At 49.8% G+C, this 8834-nt stretch overlaps 1 non-coding gene across 1 annotated transcript; it reads right to left on the reverse strand.

Annotated features, from left to right (window-relative positions):
* Window positions 1-1014: 1014 nt before the first annotated feature.
* LOC112549426 lies at window positions 1015-1178 on the reverse strand. The gene has a single exon (XR_003092832.1). It is a non-coding gene; the product is annotated as a U1 spliceosomal RNA (small nuclear RNA).
* Window positions 1179-8834: the final 7656 nt, after the last annotated feature.

Below are 8834 nucleotides of genomic sequence, written 5' to 3' on the forward strand. Positions count from 1 at the left end.
TCTTTTCCTGTCTGCCACAGAGTTCCTGAGTGTCCAGCAAGCCAGCATTTCCATAGGTGACTGCTGTTTCTCATTTTCTTGGGTGCCCAGGCTAAGCTTTCAGGCTTGCTTCGCAGAAATGGTGAGCACTCTTAGCTGTAGTTGAGGTGAATGGGAGCATACGCTGCTGTACAATTCCGTGGACCCTTAAACATGAGGCCTTTGACAGTTTTGGCCTTAAATCTCTATCCCTCGGGTCTCAGCAGTGTACATGTTCAGAATACAGCTCCCATTCCCCTCAGATTGTCCTTACATCTCTGTTCCTTAGGTCTCTGTGTGTAAAATGGAGATAATAAACTGCCTAATGTGATCGAAATTTTGGGATGGACAATCCATAGGGAATGTTCAGACCCTATGGTAAATGCACCCTAGAACAGCCCATGAGGGAATGAATACTGCTACATTCAGGCCAGAGTGTGAGCTCTGCAGAGTACATTGTGCGGAGGATGCACACACAATGATGGCAATAGACTGAAACCATCAGTCCTGTGCACAGAGGGTATGTTTGTACCACCTTCCTGCTGGCCTGGGGCCATCAATAAGAATCAAATCCTGTGCGCTCACTCTCATGCAGCATGAGCCCAGGCCTGGCAACGAGGCAGATGAGACATCCAGAGTGTCACATGCTCAAGAGAGTCAATTTTGGGGTTACACAGGCAGCCTCAATACTGGCATTTCGTACATGTTGAGCATTTGATGATGCAGCCTTAATGCTCTTTGAAGATTTTCTGGATATAATGACTTCATGACACACTGATGTGGTCAGAGCCATGACAGACCAGGACCTGACAGCTCAAGAGAAAGCTCCTCTTGCTTTCTTCCAAAGAAGTATCCTCCTTCCTAGACTCATCAGATGTCTAGGACTCCCCAAATCTGTGGCAGACATCCTACATGCAAGCCCACGGGCCAGGGACCCCAGGGTTTGGATGCCCCCTAATCTCACTTACTCCTAGCTAAAAAGCCAAGGAGAAAGCCAGGGGGAAAGCAAGAAAGCAATCCCCCATTGCCATAAAATTGTGCAATCGAGTTTCCTGTATTTGGGAAAACTTTCAGGGGGACAGCATGCCTGGCGTACAAAGGACAGGCCTCACCCTGGGAAAACCACTGTGATGATCATGGTATTTCCCCTGCCACCTTCTAGATTGTGAAGTCTCCAACTATATAGTGTGTGTGTGTGTGTGTGTGTGTGTGTGTGTGTGTATTAGCCGCCAAATTGGTTCCAAATCATATCGATTGAGCAGAACTCAATCGTTCCAAAAACCATATTGATTGAGCAGGCAGTAGGGCGGTGCAAAGCTTTGGGTGCTGATTCAATTCGGAGGAGATTCGGCCCAATTCGGTGGCCAGATCTCTGAATCTGAATCAAATCAGGAGACCAATTAAAAGGTCTGAATCAATTCATAGTTCTCCGAAAAGATTCAGAGAGCTTTGATGATTTGGGCAGTCCCTGGTGGCTGCAGCAGGGAGCTGCAGCTGACTCCAAGCAGGTAAATACTAGGGGCAGGGGCTAGGGGAGGGGATGATGGGGGGACCCCTGCCAGCTCCCCCAGCCCTCCCATCGATGCCCCGACCGTCCCAGCTCTCAGCCCATTAAAGAAAAGCCCTGGTGCTCATGGGGTGCTGCCTCACGCTGCATGGGGGGGCTCTGCACGAGCCCCCCGAACCTCCCTCACTCCCCCAGCCCTCCCACGGGTGCCCTGCCCGGGGCCAGCTCTGGCCCTTTAAGGAAAAAAAATGGGAAAAGCCCTGAGACTTACCATTCCTGCAGTGGCCTGGGGCTTTGGGGGTCTCGTGCAGAGGGCAGCGAGGGGCAGCAAGGATCACCCCCGCCGGCAGGAACGATGAGTGTGAGGCTTTTCTCAGGTTTTTTTCTTTTTAAAGGGCTGGGGCTGGCCCTGGTGAGGCACCCGTGGGTGGGCTGGGGGAGCAAGAGGGGGTGGGATCAGGGTGCTCCTGCAGATCCCCCTATACAGCATGAGGCAGCAGGCACAACCAATGGAGTTACATTTTGGTTTCAGGAGTAGGGGCTCACGCCAGGGTCTCTAGTCTGATTGCACTTGCCAGTCACTGTGAGTGACAAAGAAAACTAGGATTTTAGTAAAGTGAGCTACTCCCACTCATGTCAGAGGTCAAATGCCTGTGCTCCTAGCTCAGGCATCTGGATTCCAGCCCTGAATGCTCCTGGCTTTAATTTACAGCCCATCCTGGCAATAGGGCTTCCCAGGCAATGCACTCACAGGAAAGGGTTACTTTTGCATGTGGATGCCATGAGTTTAACATGTGGCTGCTGCCGGTGATTGTGGGGAGCTCTGTGCATAGTCAAGAGTCTGCATCTAGAAAATCCATCCCGAGGACTCTCCTTTGCAGTTCCCCCTGTGCTGGCCTGAGATTTGCTACCTGCCCCCTGCACTGTGCATGCCTGGCTCAGCCTGCAAGGGTGTGGGAGTATCTGCCTGTGTTTTTGCACAGCCTTTGCCATGGTAATCTGTCCTTGGGATGCAATGCCCCTGGGGCCTGGGCACTGTGCTTGCCCAGCAATACTCCTCTGCCCAACCTGTTGGCATCCCACTGTGCCCTGAACCTTGGGCTGTTAGTAGCCTCTGCTGCACATCTCCCCCCACGGGGTTTGCAAACAAAGATGCAGTTACACCTCTGAGAGCAAATGAAAATCATCCCTTGCGTGGCCAGGGCAGCTGCTCCCCTCTGCATGCCAATGGGGCGGTTTGAATGGAGCAGCCGAGCTCAAAATCAATAGCAAATAGGAGTATCAAATTCCTCTCTTTCCGCTCGAGAGGTGATTGCTTCGCACTCATAGGGCAGCTGCTAATTTTTCTATTTTCCTGTTGATTTATGAAATTGGGGCCTTGGCAACGCTGCTTGCAGCAACAGAGATCTGTGCTCCCTGCTGCAGCTGCTGTGCAAAGGGGCTCTGAGTTGGAAAGCAAAACCAACCTACGGTGTCAGAGCAGGGCCAGAAGCTGGGCTAGTAGCTGGAGTGTCCAGCAGTGGCTCTGCTTGTTACAAGGCAACACACAGCGCTATGGAGGTATGATGGCACCTGGCTACAGGGGATCTGGGAACTATCCATCCACGTCTGAAGTGTCTAACAGACAGGAGGAGATAGAACTAGAGTGATGGGGATGAAATTCAGCCAAGGAAAATAACTTTCTGACACTTGGAACTATCAGACTGTGGGATCATTCTCCCTGGTTCCCTTAGCCAGGAAATGGGTGTAAAGCCCATCTCCTGGGATGCTTAGAACTAAACTGGACAAAGACCTGGGAGGAGACTATAGGGAACAACCCAGCCCTGGCCTCCAGGCATGGACCAAGTGGGGTCAGACATAAGTTTGACACCCCTGCTCTAAAAGGTTAAGCACTGGCTTAGACAACACCCCCAATCTGAAACATTTTTTGAGGGAAATAAAAGGTTCCAAGTTGTCAAAGCAAGAAACAAAATGTTTTGTTTTTTAGCTTAAAACCACCGATCATTTCTGAAATTTTAATGTATAAAGAAAAGATTTTTTGTTTCCAAAGAGCGAAAACAAAAGGAAAAATTGCCCAAACCAATCTGAATGCTTCTCTGGATTGTTGATTTGAGAACATTTTCATGATTTTGACTTTTTGCATTGACTTGGGACAGGAACCGATATTCCACGTCAAAAATTCTTGAGGGCTGAGGAATGGATTCCCTGCTCAGTTCTGTTCTTGCCTCTGAACAGTCCAAGGATCTCTATGGTTTTGTGACTCTGATATACGTCTCATGTAGACACACGATACATCACCAGTCTCTGAGAAGCTCTGTTCCTACCCCTGCTGCCATCTGAAGTGCTCTGAGATGTGTGCCTGACCTCCTTTTAAGATGTCCACTACAGCTAATTGCCATGAGACTGGCTGAGGAAACAGGCTATGGGATATAGAGCCTGCCATTCTAGATCAGCAGTCTCTGGTCTAGACCCAGTTGTTTGTGATGGAAAGTCATCCCCATCCTCTGACAGCCTGGGGCCTAACACGTATGCCAGTTCCCAGTGGGACAGTATAGATGTGTCCACCTCAAACTGCTCCTCATCTCTCTCATTAATTGGCCTCCTTCCTTTCATTTTCAGCAGAGGCCTAGGACTGAGTGGGCCAGGGAAACCAAACAACCTGTGCACACGTAGAAGAAGGGTGACAGCCACTATCTTGGCTAACATCTGGGACTAAGCCGGGGACCCTCAGAGCTAAAGTCACGAGGTTTTACAACTTGAGGTAAAGAGCTGCCCTCTGCAGAGACCCATAACGCACACTGAATAGTGAGTTACAGTAGCCCCAATATGTCAGGCTTGCAAGGTAACTTTGTGCCCTGCCATCAGCCCCATCCCATTTGGTCTGTGAAGAGAGGGTTAGACTCCAGGGCAGCCAGTGTGGCATATTCCTTATGAATATATATATACACACACACACACACACACACATCGTCTAGCTTTCCATCACACACCTTAAACCACATTAAGAAACCGTGCACCCGTTACAATAAATGCACCCGCTCCCCTGCACACCCATTCCCTGCCCTTCCATAACCCAATTGCAATTCCTTAGTCCAAGCCCTGATTTGGGGTTTACATTCTCAGTTCATTCACTGTCCTTGTCGCTACAGCATATTCACTGTACAAGAGCTGGGACGCCTCTGACATGAGACGACTGCATTTTGGCGCCTCTGTTAAGGACCAAGGTAGCACAGATATAGCCTTCAAGAGACACTGAACTGCAGTGAAGTGCTAGGCGGGGTCTTTTCCCTTCATGCTGGCTGCTGCTTGCAGGGACACAGCACACAGTGAGAACGCAGTTCCCAAAGGGGCTACTTCAGGTAAAGAAAAAACTTTGAAGTGGGAAGGTTTCCTTTCGCATGACTCTCCCTTTCCAATTCATAGCTGGATCTGTCCCTCCTTGACATATTGTGCAGTGCCCTGATCACTCAAGGAGTGCGTCACCCTTTCTCAGAACTTGAAGAAGGGGGGGCAGTGGGTGCTGGCAGGGAGGGCCAGGCGATAGCAGCCTGTTTGTAACCCTCGATAAATGCCACAGTGCAGCCAGCGTGAAATGAAGAAATATTGCTCCCGGTAAATATTTATTTTATATCAGAAATTAGCATACCAAATGTAATTAAAAAACAACTTTATGTGTGTGTGCCCCCCCCCACACGTCTGTCAAATGACATCTTAGAATAACTAGTCATAAAGAATGTGGCCTAATTAGCAAGCATCTCAGCCTACTGTCGCCGTTTGATAATTACACTGCAATGAGCTTCTGAAATTAGGAATTTTTTTCTGCCCTTCTCTGGCATAAGCCAGTGCCAGCTGGTTTTCATTCTCCCCACCTTTATTGTGTCTTCCTCTTTCTGAATGTATTAGAGCCCACGTGCTGGAGCAGTCAAGCGCCAGCCTTGGAAATACCTCGCTTTGCCAATCAAGGGCCTCATGAGTGACACCTGACAGCCACAGCCGTGCAGCTCATGAGTTTCTCTGACATGCAGAACAGTTTCCCTTGTGACACTTCATGCACATCTGAGCCATAGCTTTTCCTCATGCCCATTGTTCTCAGCCTCCGAACTTGGCTAGCATGTCAAGATGAGGTGAAATGAAGAACAAAGGGGAAAGCAAGATGCCTGAAGCCTCTTGGAGGAGCCAAGGAATCATTTCCAGAGATGAAGGGAAGGACAGGAGGAAGCTGTAGGAAGAACAATCACAAAGGTCTTCAGACTAAAGGGAAGTTGTTGATTCTGATCTTCTGCAAAGCACTTTAATTGCTCATTCAAGGGCTGCTTGGTGACTGATAGGCAGGGATGTGTGTCTGTGTGTATTAATAACGCAGTTTAAGGAGCACTTTGCAAGACTTAAGTCAGAAGTGACCCCTGAGAAAGAAGGAAGCAGATGGCACCTTGTGGAAACCTTTCTACTTTTGTCACTAGAGTCAAAATAACACTTTGCCTTTTCCAGCAATGCCCTACACACACTAATGAACTCTGTAAGACAGGCTGTCCTTATTGAGGAGGTAGGGAAACTGAGGCTAAGCGGAGAATGACAGCTGGCTCATGATCTTAAAGTGAGTTAGTAACAGATGTGGGACTAGTATTTAGGGACGCTGAGTTCTAATCGCCTTCTTCAGCCTCACCAAACTACTCTCCCTTCCCAAGAGTAGGAAGGCATTCAGATGACCTATCTTCCACTCCTCACCGGAACAAACCTTCTAACTCACCCCAGGGACAACTATATCACAGGCTGCCTAGACTTTTGGGAGTCTCTTTTGCTCTTGATGTGAAATCATGGGTGCTGTTTAAATCTGTAGCATGCAAAATGGGAAACTGGTGAAGGCTCCTGGCTAGAGCTCTGCCATGACAGAAGGAGACAGAAGCTTTAAGGATAATCCCATTTCAAGTTCCTTGTTAGGTGTTATAGGAAAATGACTCTGCCATTCTGTTGCACCCTCCTGTGACACCTGTGCTTGTTCTCACACAGAGTCCTTGTCCTTCCCCTTTCTGACAGCCAAGTCCTCTCCACAAATTCCTAGCAGGGAGTATATACTAAGCTGGAAATCCCAGGAGTGCCTCTTTGGAGGCCAAGTGCCTATTTTCATACAAACAGAGGGGAGCAAAGACAAAGTAGGCAAGAGAAACAGAAAATATCAAAGGGAAGCCAAACGGTTTGTAATGGAAACATTTCCTCCAGAGGCTCTTTAAAATAAGGCTTTTCATCAGCACCTAGAAAAGGGACTGACAAAGGAAGGCTCTGGTGGGTGGAGAAGGGAGAAAGGGAGGAGGTGGTATGGCAGCTAAGAGGTTAAGGATTTGGAGATGCTGACGGCAGAATGGACCATAATGGGATCAAGCTTCTGAGATGTCATTAATTAACAATGCTAATATAGGGCCTGCCATCTCCACCGATGCTGTGGGCAGTGCAGTGGGAACTGGAAAGCCTGGGGGACTTCAGAGATAACTGCAATTAACTCAGGGCTGGGGAAAGTATTAGGGCCAGGGCAGATCTCATTTCCATAGCTTGTAGTTCAGTGACCATAATGTGGCATGGGGAGTCCCCCTCACCTCTCCACCACATCTAAGGGAAGGAGACATAAGGGGATCAGTGCAAAGCTGGTAATGCTGAGCACTTCAGAAGCCTCGCAGTCCTACAGCAGGGATCAGACAGGTCACATCTATACATCTCTAAGGAGAGACTGCGGACAGTACTATGGGTGGGCTGCGAGACTGATACTGGGAGCAGCGGCTTGAGAAAGATTAACTGTGATGAGTTTGCTGGGCCTCTTAGTAAGGAGAGGGCATTAGTCTAATAAAGTCATTTGACCCCTGATGTTTTCCAGTCTCAGGTGTGGATTTGGGGTGCCCTGTTATACTCTGCCATGGAGAAAAGAGTCCCAAGCCCCTCTCAGTGCTGGTCAGTGGTATAACAAGGAGAGCTGGTATCCAGGGCAAAACCTGAGAGAGAGAGAGAGAGTGTGTGGGTAGGGTGAGGGGGCATGCATGGATTCAATAGTTGGAGGGAGTGGTCAGCAGTCTTACCCATGCCAGGAACACCTAAACTGTCCCTGCTGAGCTGCAGCTGCTGCCACCACAGGCTCTGCCTGCCCCAGCTGTTGCTCTTAAAGGGGCAGTGGCAGCAGCAGCTGGGGACTGTTTGGGGCTTCCCGGCATGGCTATGCTGCTGGGACATGGACTCTACAGGGGTGGGGGGCAATTCCAGTAGCCCTCTTAACTTGGCGTCTAGGGCAGGTGCCCCTCTCATCCATTCCTCATTATGCTACTGGGGCTGGTTCTGCCAAGGTTGGGCCCAGGTTCAGGCCACCCTTTAGTGTGTCCAAACTGGGTCAGCCACCACTAATAAATAGTGCTATGTCCTGTGCTGGTGGGGAGCAGAGCATGCTGGGAAACCCATTGCTCCCCCCTGGGCTCTGGTGTGGCCAGTCAGGGCCAGATCAGAAAGGCAGGTAGGTACCTAAGGAGGCAGGTTGGTGTCCAGGGGGAATTTCAAAAGTGCCTAGACACCTAACTCCACTGGTTTCAAGAGGTGCCAACAGGAGAGGAGGCAGGGCGGTAATGGGGTGGTAATGGGGGTTGACAGGGAAAAGGGGTATCTGTGTGCTCTGTCTCTGGGGCCCAGGTTGATTTTGCAAAGGTTTCCTGATGAATTTAAATGAAGCCTAATTCCCTGTAATGATTGCAGTGGAGAGCTCCACGCAGCCTGATTTGCATCCTTGGCTATCTCCGTCATCTCTCCTGCTTTGTTCCTAATTACCCCTACTCTGTTAATGTAATTGCCATGCCCCTGTAGCTCTCTAAATCTCTGTCAAAGGCCTTGCCGCAACTTCCTTGAAGATCCTTCACTGCCTATGGAGGGGAGGGGGAGAGGGATCAGAAAGGGGCTGGACTTCTCAAGGACAAGTAGCAGGATGGAGCAGTTTAACATGTGGCCCTACTACCTGTCCTGGGATAGCTGCTAACCCTTGTTAAAATGTCCTTGCTAACCCAGGGGCCTTCCTTGGGGGGTGGGGGTGGGGAGGGGGGCAGTGATGCTCCAAACTTTCCAGAGATGCTCTCCCTTGCTCTGAGAGGACAGACAGGATCCCTGTGCTGATGCTGCAAATGCAGCAGCCCCAGGCACTAGCTTCCTAATTGCTGTGCGTGGCTGGGTTCTTCTGGGGATCCAGCAGTGAGGGTGAGTGAAGATAAAGAGGGCTGGAGTTTCATTAGAAAGCTCCCTGGGGAGCTGTGAAGGGGAGGCAAAGAGAGAGGGATAGTATGAGGCAGGT

This window comes from Alligator sinensis, unplaced genomic scaffold (genome assembly GCF_000455745.1).
Source record: "Alligator sinensis unplaced genomic scaffold, ASM45574v1 scaffold198_1, whole genome shotgun sequence".
Lineage (NCBI taxonomy): Eukaryota > Metazoa > Chordata > Crocodylia > Alligatoridae > Alligator > Alligator sinensis.